We start from the raw sequence: 20,054 nt of genomic DNA, 5'->3' as shown, positions 1-20,054 counted from the left end.
ATTTGTTTTGATGAAAAAAAAACCCTTCCTACCTCCAAATGGCTTAGATGTAACTCCACACCATTGCTTCCTATAGAATGTGCAGATCTATAATGTTCCTGCTTCTCTCTCCATCCACCACTCAACCACTCCCTCATTAACTCACCTTCAACTCTACAAGCACTGCAAAACTTCCACACTGCACAATGGCAAGTTTTAACAATGGAGTAATTCAGGCATGTGGGTTGCAGCACTGTTTCTGAAGAAAATTAACGATATTGATAGCCTTGCACATTAAAGGGATTGACCATGGAATCGATGGCTTATGTCGCTCATGAAGTGTCTACGTCACATAAAACACCACTTTAAAAAAGGTTTAAAAAAAAAAAAGCCAAACAAACTTGGATTTCTACTAAAGGGAGACTTTCAACATCACATCTGCAAAAAGTCAGAGTGACAAAATGGGTAAGACAAATTGCAAGAGAAGCACAGAGACAAAATTGCAGACCATAAAGGACAGACCATTCAGGCAGATGCTGTCAAATGTGCAAAAATCACTGACACATTTGCTGCAGGACCTTCTTGAGCTGATGGTGGTGGGGGCACGGTGAGGATGAGGACGATGAGGAGAGGAACATGAGGGCAGGAGTGGAAAGCAGAAGCTAACAACAGGCTGGCTGCCTGGCTCAACTATGTGCAATGAGATGATGATGATTTGTATTGTGCATCTCTGGAATTCAGGAACCAATTAAGATCTTCTTGATAAAACCAAACTAAAATTTTTAATGTTGAACAAAGAGGCTGCTGTTCGCAAAGTTTTCTTGATGAATATTTGTGGCTTGGCTTGGGATTTCTTTTTAAGGTTTGGTTTCTGGTTTGGTTTTGTAAGATTTCCCATATGCTTTTCTTTTCCTCTTTTCCCCTGTGGCTCCCTCTGTTTGTCTATGGCTTGATTCCAATCTCCACCCAGAGGCCTGAGCAATAAACCCTCACAGATAAACTGATGTCACAGCTGTAGCACTTGAGAGTATAAATATATGCGGGCTTGTTATTGCATGAGCAAGGGGAATGCAACACATGATTGTGACATTTCATGCTGATCTGAGACAACACATCACCAAATTAAAAAAAGAAAAATCTATCTTAATTTGTGCTTCATGTGAAGTTTGGTTAACTGCTTAGTTCATCAAATAATAAATTTTTTTTTAAGCAATCACAACTCAAGAACTTGTAACATTTGTAAATCCTATGCAGATGTGGGACTGAAGAACTCTACAACAGACGCTGTCACTTACTCCCAGTGAATTTCCTCTCTGCAGCCTCCATGTTAGGTTTGTGTTCATTCTATGAGGATCAGTACATAGGTCACTTATATATGTCACCAATTTTGCTATGAACTCTGGGCGAGTACGTCAGGAAAGTCAGCAGATATGCAGACTCACATGAAGGGTGCAAAATAGTGTCAAACAGTTTGCATCAAAGAAATCATGCTTGTGATGATTTGACAGCCTTAAGCCCTGACGCTCTTAGCAGGTATCTCATTGTCTCGTGTATCTACGCTCAGATGTAGAAAAAAGTGTCTGTTAAATGAAACTGTAGAATTGTAGAGTACATATGAAGAATGTGATTTGCTCTATGAATATGTTCCATGTCCATTTTCAGGTAAGGATGAGTATGACAAATTGGGACAGTTAATCTTTTCAATCAGTATTTTTTTATGGAATACATAAAATGACAGTGTTCTGTCATAATAAATGTTAAGCTCATAAAAATCTATAAATAAATATTTATGTCATTCCAATTTATTTTAATAAAACTTGTAACAATCAACTTTTTGCTCGTTTTGCCCTTTTGAAAAATGCAGCCAAATTCCCAGTATCCCAGTGTGTATTGGTAAAACAAGATATCCTGATACTATGAAAATGATACACTGCTCTTTGTCATTTTGAAAGGAAAATGCTGTATTCAAAGAAGTGAAATTTCAAAATTGGAATTAACATAATTTCTCTGTGATGCTTTACCAGATTGCTTGTTGAAACTGTGTCTTCCTGCTGTTCTGATTTGTGACTCCGCCCTGATCTGTCTCACCTGTGCCTCATCACCTAATCAGCAGCAGTGTATATATATATATATAGCAGCTCTGTCTCTCTGTCTTTTGGTGATCTCTTCAATTTACCTGCACGTCTGCCATCTGGGTTTCCTGTGTCTGCTGAGCTCCCAATTACTTCTGAATTCAGTTTCCTTGAATGTGATTTTCTTCTTTTATGGACTGTTTATTCCTGGACCTTCCAGCTGCCTTCTGTTTCAGTGTTGCTTCCTTTCCAGCTTTGCTCAGTAAGTTTTATTAAAGTTTTTCTTGGCTCTACCTGCCTGTGAGACCCATTATCTGCTTTTGGGATGCTCTCTAATTAAGCGCTATAAGGAATTTTATTCTGGTAAAAAGCACCAATGTTGCATTCAATGCTAGATAGGAATGACAGGAAAAAAATAGCAATCCTGTAAGTTAATATATTAATTTTACCAGTTGGTGCACTCTCAATGCAACTGCTTACTGCTGATGTGACAGTCAACGTTAACAATTATCCTCAGCATGTTAGAGCTGTTAAATTTTAAACATTATTTACTTGAACACGATAGAGAAGAAGTGCATATAGGCCTCACACTCTCCCATATTAAAAGATATGTAGAAATCACTTTATTTTTTTGGCAAAATAGAAGTAAAATTAATGTTTTTCATTGAATGTTCTTTTTGATAAAAACCAACAGTCTAACCATGTTCTATCAGCTGCAAATCAGAACCAAACACAAAAACATTTTATTCCACATTATCAAATGTATACATGCAGATTCCCATGGCAAAGCAACGCAGACAGCGTGCAATAATGTAACCGTATGACTTTGTTGAGTGAGACTATTAACGTGCAGCTCAAAATGTTTGCAGATATAACCAATCACTGCAGTAGAGACTCTATACTGCTCACAGAGAACCGTCAAGAAAAGAACTAGATGATGCCTTTTGTAGCTGAAACTATAGAAATAACCTCCTCCAGACCAGGTTAGCTGTGAAGCATAAATTACTGTTACTTGTGATCTAGCATGTTAAATGTGCGCCTGTCACAATAGAAACTAAGCAGCTGCATTGGTAGAGCACTGGGTGGTTTGACTAATATATTAACTTATGTAACAAATTTCTGCTAGCAGTCCTCTTGCATCAGTTGCACTGACAGTGTTGCTTTTTGCCATAATATAGTTTTTATATACTTCATAGCTCACTATTAGAGCAACCTGTTTCCCTCAAGTACAGGCATTGGTCCATTTTGTGTGGATAAAGACTCAAATGATGCATCAATTTTTATTCAAGCAAGCACATAGCCTGAACAAGAAAACCTGAGTTACCAAAAAAAAACAGATAACCACCATCATAATACCCATTGTCTCCGATTAGGTTTTGAGGTTTTGTCAAGGCAGCTTGGACAAAGAAAGTGTTGCTATGTCAAACTTGCTTTGTAGTATACCTCTCTGGTAAAAAAAAAAAAAATGTGTTTGGGTTACAAATTATGCAATGCTTCTTCTGTGTAGAACACTTGATTATCAACTCAATCACTCACTTGCCTCCTTTTGACTTTACAATTTATTCAGTGCTACATTGTCTGGAAAATAGCAAACATCTAATTAATCATTTATTATGTTTACATTCTGTCTCTTGTATTCCTCACTCACACAGGATGCCATCACTTGTTTTAGGATTCATCGCACTAGAGCACACAATTTTCAACTTCACCCTTTTGAAGGTAGGTACCATGTTTCCTCTTCCTTAATCTTCCTTGATTTCCTCTTACCCATTACACAGCTTTAGTGTTTTTAGAGACTGGCATGATCAGTTTACAAATTCAGGGAAGGGCAAAGACGAGTTGTGTGTGATTGATTGTGGTGGACCAGTCTGGAGCCAAATGGCAGAATGTCATTGGTAGATTAGAAAATTGTCCTATTGTTGTTGTTTTTTTGTCATTTGTTGTTTTTTAAAGAGTTTGAAAAAACATGTTCTGAATAGTGGGAGGCCTTATCAGATAAAGTTCATATAATTAAAATTGTGTTGGTTTTGTTGTTGGCTGGGGGAGGCAGAGGTCTGATTCTTGTGGAAACATGCAATTAAGCCGAGGCTAAGCTCAAAACAAATGGTCCACAAGCTACAACATGTTGTCAGACCACATTAAAATATTCATAGCTGTTCTAAGCATTGACTTCCTGGAGTCCCTGTTGGTTGCCTGGCCATTGCTTACAGTGGTTTGTAAATAACCCATCGACTGTATACATTATGTTGTCTATGACATAACCCCCCTTTTAAATTACTGTTTATACATTTATTTATTTAGTTATTTTTTGCACAGACAACCAAGACAGGGTATAGCCTGCTAAAAAAATAGCTTTAAAGGTGCTGGTAAGGGGATTTTGAAACCTTTGAACAGATGCAGGCTAACTGTTCCTACTGTTTCCAGTCTTTTTGCTAAGCTAACCAGCTGCTGACTGTTGCTTTGGTTTTAACTCACAGATATCAGAGTGCTGTCAATCTTCTAATAATATTCTCCTGAATAAGAATATTTACCAAAATGTCAGACTCTTCTTTAAAGTCTCCATGCTTTGATTTAAAATTTGGAGAGATGGTGTCCTGCTTTGGAAGATTAAAATCATTGTAAAGTCATAATGTAAATCCTGTTGTAAGGTAGCTCATAATCACAGTTGAGCTATAAATACCCGCTGTCACAGGACCTACCACCACTATATCATAGAATCTTACTTTGCACTGCTCCTGGATGTTCTGCTCTTCTTCCCTGTGATCGCTGGCCAGCACTGAGCCAGAGGGGGAAACAGAAACTGTACAAGTGTCCAAGTATCAGGCATTAGTCACATTCACTCTGCCAACACTGCATATCTCTCTCCTTTGCACTTGTGTGCCTGTGGGGCCCGTAGACAAATGCACCTACATGCACAAACACACAAGTGAGGTGCATAAACCTGTGCACGTGCACACATGCATAGAAGCCCCCCACCTGTTATCAATGCTCAACAACACTGAGCTCCTGTTTCCCTCTCTGCATAACAGACATGGCTGCCAAAATGTTCCCAAAGCCACATTGCCACTTCAGTCTGTGCAATATTGCAAGTATCTAGATCAATTTAGCTGAGCGTATGCTGCTCTTTTGCCAGATTATGTGTATTGGACTATTTGTAGCCTTGTGAGGAACTTTTCACTTGGCAGAAGCCATGACTTATTGGCGGTGTGGAATTATAGTGTCTTGTTTGTGATGTCTGTGAATTTAAAAGGCTGCTTTATACGGGTGGAGAACTATCGATTTATTATCACCAAGGTATACGTTTTCATTGATCTTAAGGTTAAGCTCTGTTTTCCCCATTTGGACTTGAGAATGTTGTTGATGGACAGCCAAAGCCAGACAGCCTGACACTATCTAAAATAGCCATGGGTGTCTTGAGAGGTGACAGAAAGCAAATAGACTAAATGTCGCCCACCCAATGAATCTCTCATGTTACACTGGCTGACATTGTCCACTGCAGCAGGCACCTACCCCATTCAATAACTAATTACAATGTCTTTAGCCTCCTCTACCTCCTCGCTACCTGCAGCCTTTACTCTTTTCAAAGCAGAGCCAAAGGACAGGATGTCTATCCATTAAAAAGGCCGACTAATAGTCGCTCCAGCAAATTCTGCTAATTTTACTTTCACTTTGACTCATTACGTAACTGCATCTGGGGATTTAGATGGAATTATAAATTAAATGAATTTCCAGACCTTAATGCACAATCCCTATAATGGTGACATTTCAACACAAATGATTCACACAAATACATTTATGACTTTAACTGTAATTTCAAATCTTAATGTTATCAAAATACAGCACAATATATACCAGATGTTAGCATTTCTGTTATATATGGAGAAATGAGTGGAGTGTAAGTTTTCATCCAAATATCTGTTGTGAATGAGGTTGTTTAAAAAAAATGCTTTTAGTCAAATCTGTTTGAACTACATCTATATAGTCCTGCAAGAACAGACTGTTTTTTTTTTTTTTTTTTTTAAGAATACGTATCAAGCTCAAAAATAAAAATAATTAAGGGTGTTTTTTTAAAAGTCTAACTGTCTAACCTGCAATAAAACACACATAGAAAACTTGTGAAATCAATTTGTGAGACAGAATTAAAATACTGTAAAACATTAAAAACAAGCCCAACAGGTTGAAATGTTCAAATCGAAGCTGTAATTGTATAGTCAATACAAAAATATTACGATAACTGTGAGGAACCAAATGCCTTTGAAAACATGTCTTGCCAAGAAAGATATTTACAAAAGTTTCATTATTAAGTTTAAATATTGGAACTGATTTTCATATGTGTGTGTTTCTTACCGTCATTGTTGTGGAAATCATTGTTAGTAATTATTGCAAGGAATAATTAACATAAATGTGATCAGACAGTCTTTTTACATATCATTTTCATTATTATTATTGTTTAAAGATGATGGCGCAAGTTTGCTATTGAGGAAGTTTGTATCAAACAAGGTGCCCTTCGTACTACTTAGTACCCTTGAAGTTGCTCTCAGGTTCAAAAAGGTTGGTGACCCCTGGCTGACAGTAATTCTTCTGAGGATCCAGGAGCTGTAGAGTAGAGGCAGAGAAATTTTGAAATGTCCCCAGGTGCCAACCCATGCATGGCTTTATAAACAAATAAAGTCACATCACAATCTCTTCTGTATCTAACTGGGCAGCCAGAGCAGGGGTGGTATAATAATTGTATTCTCTTCCACTGTATCTTTTCTTCTGCCAAAATGTTAGTAAAGTTTGAGCCAGCATTTCTGCACATATTGCAGATCATGTTTAGACATCGTTAATGTTTCCCCTCTGGTAGACGAGGTGACAGCAGGCAGAGGAGAAAACACTGTCACTGGTTTTCTCCTCTGGGAAAGTCTCACAGGAAAAAGATGGCGGAAGGTCATCAGAATCTATATTAGATTGCTTCTTTTTTTTTCTTCACCATGGTAGCTTCACACAGACTCCCACCCCAACCCCTACCCCCTCTGCATCTCCTTGTCAGTGGTGCTGAGGAGTCCTGGTGCAAATTATTGTCCTGGGTATAAATAGGCTGACAGTCTGGCAGGACCAGGTGGTCTGATCTGCCAGTTCAGTGTCCTCCTTGCTGCCTGGCACAGCGCTGCAGCTCTGAAGTGGATGTTTACCCCACATTCACAGTGACCTCAGATTGTCCGCAGATGGCACGTTTCCCTGGCAAACTGTAATGATGTAGCTCTACTGATGAATAGACGACTCCGGTGTCTACAAAACTGCAACCCCATTATAAAAGTTACCATCAAAAAATGACCATGAATAATAACGAATAGATGAGCAACACGACGTCAAAGTTAGCATGACTTTTAAAATCTGTTTATGAATTAGTTTTGATGCTTCTTTTGAATACAATTAGAACACTTGTTATGATGCACAGCCACGGTAATTTTATGCAACATCGCGTTTGTAGCTCATTTATGTTCAAGACTGTTGTGTTTCTTGACCTTTTAATTGATTACCCTTGTGATTGCGCTTGTTACATATTCTACAAAGGTCAGACCTGTGTGAAAACAAATTCCCCTCAGTGTTTTTACTGAGATAGTATTTGGGGAAATATAAACTGAAATGGTACTTTATAGGTGCACCTAATAATCTGTTAACTGAATTAGGTGTTGTATGACATTAGACAACACAGCAAGGTACCCCGTGAGATGCCAAACCAACAACCAGCCCGTGAGTTTGTTTGCATGATTCCTACTCTTGGGTTTGTGCTTTAATGTCTCGCTCGGTTACACTCAGGTGAACAGAAAAACCTGGAAATTGAATCACCAACCCGATGTATAATGTCAAAACAGCCCTGTGGTTCTTGGTTCCTCAGTAAATCCTTGAAATGGTTCGGTGTGAAATTCCCAAGACTAGAGTTGTTCAGTCGAACTGACAGAGTTTAAAACACTTGTTCATCTGATTTATACAGTCCACAGAAGTCATGTGATCTATTTTTTTGCTAGAATGTAGAATTTGTGCAAAGGTAGCCCCATTTTTGCAGAGAATATTGCGTTACTAGGAGTCTCGTTAAATTGATCAAGACTCCCTGTCTGGTCCTTCTTCTCCTCTCCTTTGTCCTAAACCCTCGGGTTTCCTCTGTCATCCCTCTTTATTGTCTGTCTCTCCTCAGTCTTTCTTTCATCATTATATTACACAGTGTGTCTGCTATAGCATTCTACTGAGTCTTAAAATATTGTCTCCAACTCTAACTCAGTTCTGTTGTTACAGTGCAACTATTATTTCCACGGAGGGACGTTTTGAAAGCTGAGATAATTCACTTCCAAACCACAGTCAGTCTGACTGCAGCTTTATGCTTCTAGTATTCAAACAAGTAAAAAACACTTTGGAGTAAGTGATGTGCTGAAAGCTGTTTATTTTTTTAAGGATCACCTCAAAAATATTTGTTAGATTTAGCATTTCTCAGCCCTGTCTCCCAAAAATTAGGTTCATATTTAATTGAACTGCATTAGTTATGACATTTTACATACTTTCTGCCATTTTCTGTTTGTGTTGTATCTCAAAAATGAATTTTTTTTTGTATTGCTTCACTGTTGTTCATTTATTGTATTGTGGCTCCTTTTCAGCCAACAAATTATGTGTTACAACTTTAAATTAACAACATAGGCTTTGTGCCTAAATGTTAAAAAAACAGCTAGAATATTGTCCCCACATTGGAGGCAAACCCTGGGCTTCTGGGTGGAACTCCTGTGGCTGACTCATGCCACCATCCTGCCCTCTTATCTCCTTTGTAAGATTTTATTACACAGCATCAACTTTCAGTGAGAAATATGTTTCTTTCAACGCAAAAATCTTTTTTTCAAACTGTAAATGGAAAGTCTTTGAACCACTACTGGAAGATTTCCTTATTGGTGTGTTGCATGGTGCCATTTATTATATTTCTCTTTTCATATCATCAGCCTCGTCCATAAATTGGTCACCTCTCTGTCCTTTATTTTTAAGATGGTACACTACTCTACCAAAAAGACTTGAAATTAAACAGAATTTAAGTAATAAAACAGATCTTTATTGCTGTATGAAGACATTTTCACCACTTAGGAATGGTGGAACAAGCTGCAAGCACCAAGCTATCATGTTATTACCTTATATTGCTGAAAGGTGAACTTGTTGAAAATCCCTTGTCTGTTCACACATCCAGGGAACACATTGCCACATTTGCATTCAGCCATGTTTCTTGCAACCTGATGAACTTTAGTACATTATTCACTCCTCCTTTTTGCTCTGCTTACAGTTAACTCAAAAACTAGTTGCTACCTTTTGGTAGATTGGGTGTGCAGTGGGTTTGTCTAATTTGTTTTAATCAAGAAAGCTAAAATAATAAGTTAAAAGAAGATGCTAAAAGTGATTCTTATACTACATTGCAATTCCTTCCAAATGACAGTCATTTCCTCTATTGCATATTCAAAAATAACAAATAGCACAGCTTTAAATTACTTAATGTTGCACTAAACATATAATTTATTAAAAATGAAAAAAATCCAAAAATGACCACATGTAATCTGACTAAATATGTCATAAATCTCATGTATATCAACAGCACAACAACCTAAAAACTGTGCACACGATGGCAAATGTGCAAAAAAGTTTAGTTTTGGTAACTTTTGGGATGGACCCACAAACTGACTTGGTAGCTGCTGGTCGCAACTAATAGGATTCTCACACTCAATACAAAAGTAAATTACGTGGTTAAATGCACATTTTTCATTGTGTCTCCATTTCCTCATTCCTGTGTCCTACCTTTCCTCCACTGTGCCATCTGTATGCCTGTTTACCGGCTACCTTCCATTTCTTCTCCCTCCACATCCTTTATCTCCGCCAGTCTGGAGGCCAACTTGTCACCGGCAGACGTGCTGATGTCTAATGGTAGTGGGAGAATTTATTTATTTATTTATTTTCCACAATGCCTCCAGCAAACAGGAAGCCTAGCGGGCTGCAGGGAGAACAGAGGCAGGATTTATCTCGGAAGACAGGCCTTCCCTCTATCACCATGCCAATAGAGACAGCAGCACTGAGCCCAGCGCTCCGCGGCCAGATAAGGCCCCCAGACAGAGCAGCACTACAGCTAGACCCCGCTCACTACAGTGGATGGGACAGAGCAGAGACAGTACGTGACCAAACGCTCCGGCTGTCCTCCCCTCTTCTCGCCTCCTGTCATACAACTCCTGCTAAATCTGTTTTAATTTCCCCAAAGGCCTAAGCTATTTGACAAAGTGTGGAGTTGCTCATTATTATTGGATAATGCAGAGGTGGAGAAAATATTGCATCGTTGATCATGTTTCTCAAAACAGATTTTTTGTGTCCTCTATGGATGAAGATCATGGAAGTTACTGACCAACCAAAACGGTATGAATAAATACGTCCCAAAAAGCCGCTTTCAGTAAAGTCTAAGAAAACTTTCACAACTCTCATAGATATACAAAGTAATGGTGAACTTTGTCTCATACTTAGTAACATATGAGAGAAATGAAGCATTCAACTGAGTGATTTTCATTGCAAATTACTGTTGTGGTCTGACAACAGGGTCCTCTGAGCTTTTGATATCTGTGTTTTTTGTTCTTTATATTGCACTTATCAATATTTATGCCAACTATAAATGAACTGGCAACATATAATGTAAAAGGATTCCTTGTAATCACAAGCTAATGGAAAACATTGCTCCGATCTGCAGGTGCCCTCAGCTCTCCAGAGTATTTTAGCATCTTTTAGCTCATTGTATTGGTGTAACTTTGCTGTTGTGGTTCACCATTACTGTTGACCACATATGTTGATACAGTAAGAAGCCTTTTTTTTTTTTTTTTTTTACTGAATCCTGAGTTTCATCCGACAGTAGTCCATCTTACCAGATGTAGCAGGCGGATATAAGCCACGAATCATTTCAGTGGGCTTTGTTTTTCCTTCCTCCATATGTATGTACGTTACGGCTTCTTTCATTATGAAGAAAAAAAATAACAGCCTCCATGTAGCAAGGATTTGGCCAAGGATCTGGATTGTGCAGTAAGGCAGTCATGCTTGTTTTTGTGATGAATTATCCATTTTAGTCACAGTGCCCACCAAAACAATTCTATCCGTCACTATCTTGAAGGAACTTCTGCTTAGCTCCACCCACAATAACTGATTGATTTAAAGTAACACAAACGAGACAGTGTTTTTTTTTTTTTTTTCTCCCGTAGCAAAGTGATAGTGTGGGGAGACCATTATGTCTATACATGGGCTGGCAAAGTGAGACTAATCCTATAGATAAATTATATGACACAAATTTGCTTTGGCATATATTGCTGTTCACTAGTAATGCTTTTATCCAGGAACTGGGATATCTGAAGTGGTAAAGTCAATTCATGCTTTCCACATTTGTCTTAAAAGACATGTAGTTCATTTGAAATTAATTTTGTCCTCTCAATCCGCGAGAGTCCACGCAGAATCCTCTATAGATGCCTGCATGCAGTCTAAAATATGAGTGCAACGCTGCAAGTTCACCTGCTACGAATGCTCCAGGAAAACAAAATGGATTTTTGTTTTGAAGAGAAGCTGTGCGAAAACGTTCATCATGATCCACACCTTTTAAATTAGTTATTTATTGATTAAGAGTTTCAGCTGAAGTCGTTGCTTTGATTTGCGCATGCTTTCCATCAGCGGAGCCCAAACTCGCTTGTGTCTGATTCTCTAGAAATCCTGTGGTCTCTCTGCCCACTGTGCTATGGATGGGAAGGCAACAAAGTTTGGCTGCAGACTTGGCAAACCTCAGGAATAATCATTGGCATAGGGCTACAGTCCAATCTGTAACTAACTGCTATACTTTGCTGTGAAGATCACAGAACAGCCAGCCTTTCAGAAACATCCACAGGAGCCCTGTGTTTATCTGTTTGATGTGAAGAGCAATGTGACACATTTTTGTAGGCGACCAATGCATTCCCTAAAATTGTAGTGTGAATAGGGCTGTGTGTGCCTGCTGTCTGTGTTCAAAGTCTACAGTGTTCAGCAGTCATGGAAACCATGAACTGACTTTAGGGAGGGAGATTTTACGGTGAATAGCTGGATGGAAAAAGTGCAAGACTTTGAGAGCAGAGCGAAAATGCATCCAGTGGATCATGGTGTTGTTAGGTCAATAAACATCACTTCACTGGTGTTAAAAAGTTGCGAACACATAAAAAACTGACATGGTAAACATGTGTGCAAAGATTGGCTTACTAATCCTTCAAGCTATTTTCTATTTTTTTAATTCCTCCTAGAAAAATGTATCCACAAATCTTGTCAGTAACAGCTGCTAAACTGCACGGCCAAATTAAAAACCTTGGACTCAATGCAAAGGACACATGGGAGACTTTCGAAATACAATAAGACTCCTGGTTTTTATCACTAGGATAGAATGATTTTTAAACATTTCAGCAAAAACTGACAACTTCCACATAATCAAAACTGTAAATTACAGTAAATAACATATTTATGACAGTGAGTCGGTGACACAGGTGTTACCAAACCTATTTGAAAAATTCCCAAATTTCATGCAAGAGACACGAAGCACAACAAATGCTCCATCCATTCTAGTCGCAGTAGTACCAGGCGATCTCTTCGGTGAATGTGCCATGCTTGGCAATATTTGAAAAATGAAAAAACAGAAATGCCCCAGTGCAGCAACCTCCAGGTGGAGGGAGTTAACAGATGCAGCAAACATGGAACAACATATGTATTCATTTGCTGTTATAACCTCTGTTCAGATGGTGTATGTAAGTAAAACATGCCAGCATTTATTCTGGTTTGGTCTCCACCTGGGGAAATATCTGGCTCTTTACTTGGTAAATGCTCCTCTGCGATGAGCGAGTGATGAGTCAGTCTAAACAGTGGAGATACAGAACATAAAACATAAACGATGAGTTGAGAAATACAAAAATGCATCAGAGAGCTGAGGGGAACTGGAAAGTGAGGTGATAATTCTCATGCCTTGTCCAGATGTACACAAACACATCTTTAAAAAGAGCTTTTTCTGTGTTTTAGCCTTTTGTCCACACAGAAATGCATTTTTAGGTCACTGAAAATGGACATTGTGGCAAACTCCTACTGGGGTTTTGCAGTGATGATGTGTAGATGGGGTAAATTAAGACTTTTGGAGAACAATGATGCAGAGAAACATGGTGGCTTCCTGACTGGACCTTATCAGTCACGAGGTGTCCTTCCCTGATTCATCACCATCATGTGACTCTGCAACTAACTAAACAACTATCTCCAGCATGCCCAGTGTATATGAAAGATCGTGGGATATGTGAAATTATTCCTGAGGTGATTGTAAAATACTTTGCTCGTATTAGCGTTGATGTAGTTTCAGTTGATTTGTCACTGCCATCTTTACATTACATGGTATTCGTCCACCCTGTTACAGCCTCAAGAGCCACAGCCACAAGAATGTGCAGGGAGTAGTTGTCTGAGATTTTAATGTAGCAGAAAGAGGACCCAATGCTTCAGTCTGCGGTTCGGGCAACATAGGGAGTTGAGGAAGGTCAGAGGGTTATGGTCTGTGTAGACCACCAGAGGTACACCTAAGTCAACATAAATTTCAGTTGGTTTTTCAATGCTTTTAAAGCTCAGACAAAGTATTGGCTGACGCTTTGTCCAGAGCACCTGATGGTGAGGTTTTGCTCACTACTGCATGTGCAGTTGTCCTGGTCTCTTGCCTGTTTCTCTTCTAACACACTTAAAGTGCTTCTCCAGGCGCCAGGGGTTAGATGGAGATTGGTCGCATAACTGGAGGGGGGATTACTCCAGGATTGTTGAGTATGATGACCTGGACCCTGGTTATCGTCGGTTGAATGAGCCACACCTGAGCCCTAGTGGCTCTCATTCCCATGCTCTCTCTCTCCCTCTCTCTCTCTCTCTCTCTCTGAGCTGCCCCCCTCCAGAGAAACACCAGCAGCATGAATGTTGGTTCTGCTGTTTTGTTGCTTGATACACATTTTGGGTTTGTTTGTGATGAAAGTAGAATTTAAGCCACCACCTCATTGTTGCCTCCCTGTCTTGTTGCCGTCTCAAACCAGGTCGTAACAAATGGTCAATATTAAATCAGTGGTTGTTTAAATATTGGACACAGTTTGTGGCTTTCATTTGATAGTAAAAAGTTGCCTTGGTTATTTCCATATTTAACATAACCATACTATTTACATAACCCTAATAAAGACCTCTGAGGTGCCTAAACAAAACATGAAAAATGTTTATGCTATGTATGAGTAAATATTGTAAGGAAACTTATTAACACATTGACGGGTAACATTTTGCCTTGACTGCTGGTAAAAAGTTTAGTTACGGAAAATGTTAAAGTTTTCTCATTGTACTGGCAAACTGTAATCCAACTGGCATTGCATTTGGAATCCGCTTTATTATGAAAGGAAAAAACAGCAGTATCATGCTTTAAATGTTATGTACATCAAGACAACCCAGTCTCCTGAAAATGTCATTCCTTTACAATGAAACTGCATACTCATTAACAATTTGAAAAAAAAAAAAGGAAACAAATTTTAACACCTAAATATGATTGTGACATAGCAGGGAAGTTTAAAAGAATTTCAGAATGTAGGGGGAGGATGGAGGCATAACTCAGTAACAGGATCTTCATCCATGAGACAAGGGTTGTTTGGGACCATTATTCTTAGACTAAAGTTTTGTATTCACTCATTGTTTACCTTCAGTTTTTGCTTGCTGTTTGGTCAGATTTAGGCACCAAAATTATGTGGTTAGGTTGAGGAAAATATCAAGCCTTGGTTAACATTTTCACAAAGATAACTACATGTTAGAGGCTCAGTTAAATGTTGACTAAGGGGAGGAGTCTCGCCTCATCTGACATTTTGGCTGGAAAAGGCGCAACAATAAAGCCATAAAATGAACAACAAAATTTTACTGAAAATTCGCTTTACCCAAAAGTAATTGAAATTGCAGTTATCTGTATGGAAACTTAGTGTTTAGGACACGGTCTTCATCAAAGATGTTCTTTGCCGAATTTCCCTCAACGCTTCCTCAATATACTGTATTTCATATGAGAAAGACAAGTTGTCTTTTCTTTTCTCAGCTCTTCTTTTGTCTCATCGCTGTTGCTGTGAGCCCCTCGTGTGTACAAGGTCTTATGGGAAATAACTGCATTCAGTGTGTTCTGTACAGGGAAATCCAGTTCTGTGTTTGGCCAACCATGTCAGGCACTTAAATCACACAGGGTCTGAATTCCTCTGGGCCTTTCCAGCCTGTCACCATAAATGTAAAGACCGGCTTTATCTCCAACGACTTAAATATGACCATGAATAATGTAAAAGCAGGTAGAGCAAGTTCTGAAGGAGGATCAGAGCAGTGCTACATTTTCCATGCTTCTTTGATACTAAGCCAATGACACGATGCCACCGATTCATCAAGTCTGATTTACTGCCATCATCTTCAAGTGGGAGCAGTATGCGGTAATCAGAAATCAACAAAAGAATATCACGAGCGAAGAGATTTCAACACGTGATAAATGAGGCCTGTATCAGATTCATAATAAAACAAACTGCTACAGCATAAGTTATGCATAAGAAGACAAAAAGCTCTTCAGAGTGAAATTCATTCGGGTTGGGTCACCTCTTCTATCTGAATTCAGTGCTGATAATGAGGGGGAACAAAAGACGTTGTTCAGAATGAAATTCGCTGTATTTCTTGGTTGTTATTTGTTGTGTGTGTGTCAGCATATATGTGTCTGTGCTTGTCTGGCAAGAAATTAACTTAGTCACAGAGGTCTGAGACAATAGCAGGCAGGAATTGCTGAGCCAATTGCAGCACCTCAACAACGCTGAAGCCATTTCGCTCCAGCAGACCACTTAATAGCTTTGGATAATGCAGAGTTTGGAAATCCATCAGTCAACTGGGCCAGACGGAGATGAGCAGGAGGCTCAGCTACACAACCAGTGGGAAGCAAAGATCCTGTCCTCATCATGAGTTCAGGTCTTTTGGTCTCAGGAGCGCTCACACAAATTTTGATTTCTGAGATTGAAACAGATGTAAACAAACATGAGCACCTACTCTGAAATTCAGAGTGGAGGAGGAAATGGAGACGAATTTTACATGGTTTTCATGTGGAAAATATGAAAGACTGAATTAGTTGCTGGACTGAAGTTTTCTTCTGATACTTGTGATTCTAAAGTAATGCTCATTTTGTGAACCATTTGGAAATAATTTTTTTTTTCAGTTAACCTGAAGAGTATCTATAAATCAGAATGAGAAGACGGGCCATTTAAGTAGCATGCAGCAAATTTGTGCTGCATTTTAAAAATTGGAGCTCCAACAATCTGATTTAAAAATTGTTCACTACCCATGCAGCAGGAGTCAAGGTAGCAAGGTAGATTTTCTGCCTCCAAATTGCTTTATCATTTACCTCAACTGTGTGTTCTCTGTCCTCGTGATTACAGCAGCAAAAGTTACACAAAAGTAACGCTGACAGCTAGTGTTCTCAGTCTCGTTAAAGTAAAAACTGCTCCAGTGATTCCTACACATAAGATCAAGCGATGGTACACTGAGCTGCTTTAGTGTTTATCTGATCCCTAATCAGTTCCAGCACCGATTGATTTGTGTGGATGAGGCAGCAGGGTGAGGTAGAACCTGTGAAGATGTCTCGCTCCTACTTCAATAATACAATTCATTCATTTTGGCGTCAGTTTAAGGACTGCTGTTAGCAAAAGTACGTCTACTTCTAGAACTTTCTTCAATCCAAAAGACACTAACATCTTCAACTTTAGTGTCAGTTCTTGCTGTGCTGGAGGTGGGCCTGATTTGCATGAAGTTGGGGAAAAAAAAAAAAAAAAAAATATATATATATATGCGTGTGTGTGTATATCTATATATTTATATATGTATATACATATATTTATGTGTATATATGCATATATATATATATATATATATATATATATATATATATATATATATATATATATATATATATATATATATATAAAATAAAATTTTATTTTTTCCAAATCCCTTCTGAAGTTGGTTTATGTGTATCTGTGATGACATGGAAAACAGCGTTTGAGAGACATTGTTTTCATACTTCAATTTGTGCATGCCGATCATTAAATTGTGTAGTGGCCATTTACAATCAACAACAGCAGCAGATAAATACCAGTTTCTTTACATCTGGTTAGCAGTTACAAGGTTGCTGCTTAAGTTAGCACTGCAACATCACTTCACTGGTACACACAAGTCTCTGAGTCCTGCGTGCTCAATACTTCTTGGTCCAACATTCACAGTTTTTGGGCTGCTAGCATAATGAAATGACAGTCCTCTCGGGAACTTGATTGGCCTGGCATGTTTGTTAGAGCATGCATATGCAGAACACTGTAAAGTAATGGTGTGTACAATATATTTTTCTTGCAAAGTACAAGGAAAATGTCAGTCTGTAAATAATATTCATACAGTATGTTTCAGGCTTAGTGGATGTTTTTGGTAGTTCCCCTCATGCAGAGAGGGCATTTGACCTTTTAACCTCCTACATGGCCCTGTGCTGTTCTGGGACCACCACAGTGCTGGGACATGAACACCTGTTGTCCCTTTTGCTGACAGAGCTGCTGCCTGAGGTTGTAGATGTCTCTGTCTGTGTGTGTCTGTGTGTGTCTGTGTGTGTGTGTGTGTGTGAGCCATTTGTGCTGATGCAGGGAGAAATTCATATTGCACAAGGGAGAGCAGAATCTGTGTTATTGTATCCGGCTGGTATTGAGTAATGTCTGAGTAGTCTGTCATGTCAACATGTTGCAAATATAGGTTATTGTCTTGTCAGGATAGAGATACAACAGACATGCAGAGCTGCAAAAACAGGACAAAATGCTTTGGGAATAAAAAGTCACACAACTGGGTAGACTTAACATGCATCTACATGACATATGACAAGATAAATTCCTGCCTTTTATAACTTGTTGAGAGTGCACTTTTTGTTGCACAGCTAAAAGTTGTCATTATTCTGACAGAAGAGTTACTTTGTGAGATAAAGTCCTCATAATTCTGTTGGGTAAAACCGAAACATCCATGGAAATGAGAGTTTTCTGTCGATAGCCCAATGTAGAACAAAGTCAAAATAATCAGTACAAACGGCAAACTGTATGCAAATTCAGTAAAAATGTTAAAAGGAAAATCTACAGTATAATTCAACTTGGGGGAATCGTTCATCAGCCATCAACAGCACAATCAAATCCAAACTTCTCATTTCACAAAGTAAAAAGACGTCATTCACAATCCAAGTCAAAATAACTTTCAGATGTGCAGTGGTTGACATAAAGCTTTGCCTCTTTCAATTGGCAGGAATTGGTTATTACTCATGCTTTGTCTTGTAAACTGGCAATTTACTTGGAGGCTTTTTGACGTTTTTCAAATTGATTGTGAGGTTACTGGAGAGGAACTTCAAAGTCTGTGTGAATAAAAGACTGTATATGTCATTCTTCACATTCCGAGCGAATTGAATCTTTTCTTCTTTGGCCTGGCCTTCAATTAAATTTCGAAAAGAATGTGAACGAAAGTGTTGCCTTTGCTTCAACTAGTTGTCAGAATTTCTGTGGTTTGAATTTCTGAATGGGAGGCGCCCATCTGTAGATGTAGTTCAGCAAAATGTCATTCTTTGGTTTGTGTCACATGGGTGATGCCTCGGATTGTATGGAGGTTTCAGTTCTGACATTCAGTGGATTAAGAGTCATTTCAGAGTCAAATGTCAAGAGAGGTCATGTAGATGCTGACCAAGGGAAGATGATATGTTCTTTTGATGGTAAGCAGACTGAAAAATATCAAAGGAAATATAAATCCTACCTCAAGGGTTGCAAAACAATACTTTTCACTCTAATTTACTGCATGAATAATAACCAAAACAATTTTGAAAGTGAGAATCATAGATCATATTTTTCCAATCGTTATTACTCTGTTTTCTCAGCTTTTAGTTTTAACTAATAGAGACAGCGGGTCAAATGCATTAACCTCATTTCAAGGTATGACTACGAGAGAATGATAAAACAGAGATTACCACATTGTTTCAAGACTGAAGGTCTTTGAAAATATTGTGGCATACTTAAACAATTTAGAAGAGGACCTTTTTATGTTACACTGTAGTCAGAGATTAGTTCAGATCATAAAAGAATTGTTTAGAGAAAAAGTGAAAGGAAACACGGAAAAATTGTTTGACACTTTGACATGTGTGTTTTGCTTTCTTGCTGAAAATGTGCTTTCTTGTGTTGTGCATAATTAGAAACAGAGGGAAAAGGCAGCCTTGCTCTGTCCGGTGGTAACCAAATTTACGTATCGCACTTTGAAAGCACATTAAGTAACACAATATATCTTGTTACTTAATCCGTTCCAAAGCCTAAAGTGTAAATATGATTGATGATTTGCTTCTTTATGGAGAGTCTGAGCCAAACTCATTCGTAGCCATGATGACTAACTTCTTGGAGTTTCTGCTGGCAACCAGCTTCTGAACGTAGTAGAACATTTAGCAGCTACCAAGCCAGACTCTTACCATAAACTGTCTATTCTGAGATTCTGGGAGCTGAAACAAAGCTCAAAAGAGAGAAAATATTGGAGAACAAATTTTCAGTTGTTTGCAATGGGAGCAGAGAATCAGCAGCTTGACAAGAGACTTTAAAGCCTGGCGTTTTGTTTTTTTCCCAGCAAAAATGTAAAAATGTTCATGCTGTGCTCACCACTGTCACCTTTATACCCAGCTGTCCAGTCACAATGGAAAAGAGGTAGGCCAAAAACTGCACTGACCAACTCTCACGTTCTGCTTTCACCAGTACTGAACAACGCCTGAAGTTTGCGTTGCTGTATTGAGCAGGGTTTGAGGTTAGCGAGGAAACTTCAGGTTTAACTCTGGATTTCCAGTACTGCGACTGTGGTTCACTTCTTTCCAATATAAATGGTAACTTATGTTGCTTATGTTCTAGATAGCAGACCAGCATGTAT

The 20,054-nt window shown here is 38.7% G+C and overlaps 1 long non-coding RNA gene across 1 annotated transcript in view; it reads left to right on the top strand.

Moving 5' to 3' along the window:
- Positions 1 to 2,150: 2,150 nt before the first annotated feature.
- The window catches only part of LOC129350285 (uncharacterized), a 241,405-nt gene continuing 223,501 nt past the window's right edge, over positions 2,151 to 20,054 (top strand). The window contains exons 1-2 of the long non-coding RNA XR_008603628.1: positions 2,151 to 2,313; positions 3,704 to 3,770. This is a non-coding gene — a long non-coding RNA (uncharacterized LOC129350285). The remainder of the gene's footprint in view (positions 2,314 to 3,703; positions 3,771 to 20,054) is intronic.

The sequence above is a fragment of the Amphiprion ocellaris genome, chromosome 13 (assembly GCF_022539595.1).
Source record: "Amphiprion ocellaris isolate individual 3 ecotype Okinawa chromosome 13, ASM2253959v1, whole genome shotgun sequence".
In the NCBI taxonomy this organism is placed as follows: Eukaryota; Metazoa; Chordata; class Actinopteri; family Pomacentridae; genus Amphiprion; species Amphiprion ocellaris.
Note: the sequence above shows the minus strand (reverse complement) of the source record. Positions and strands in the feature narration are given on the sequence as shown.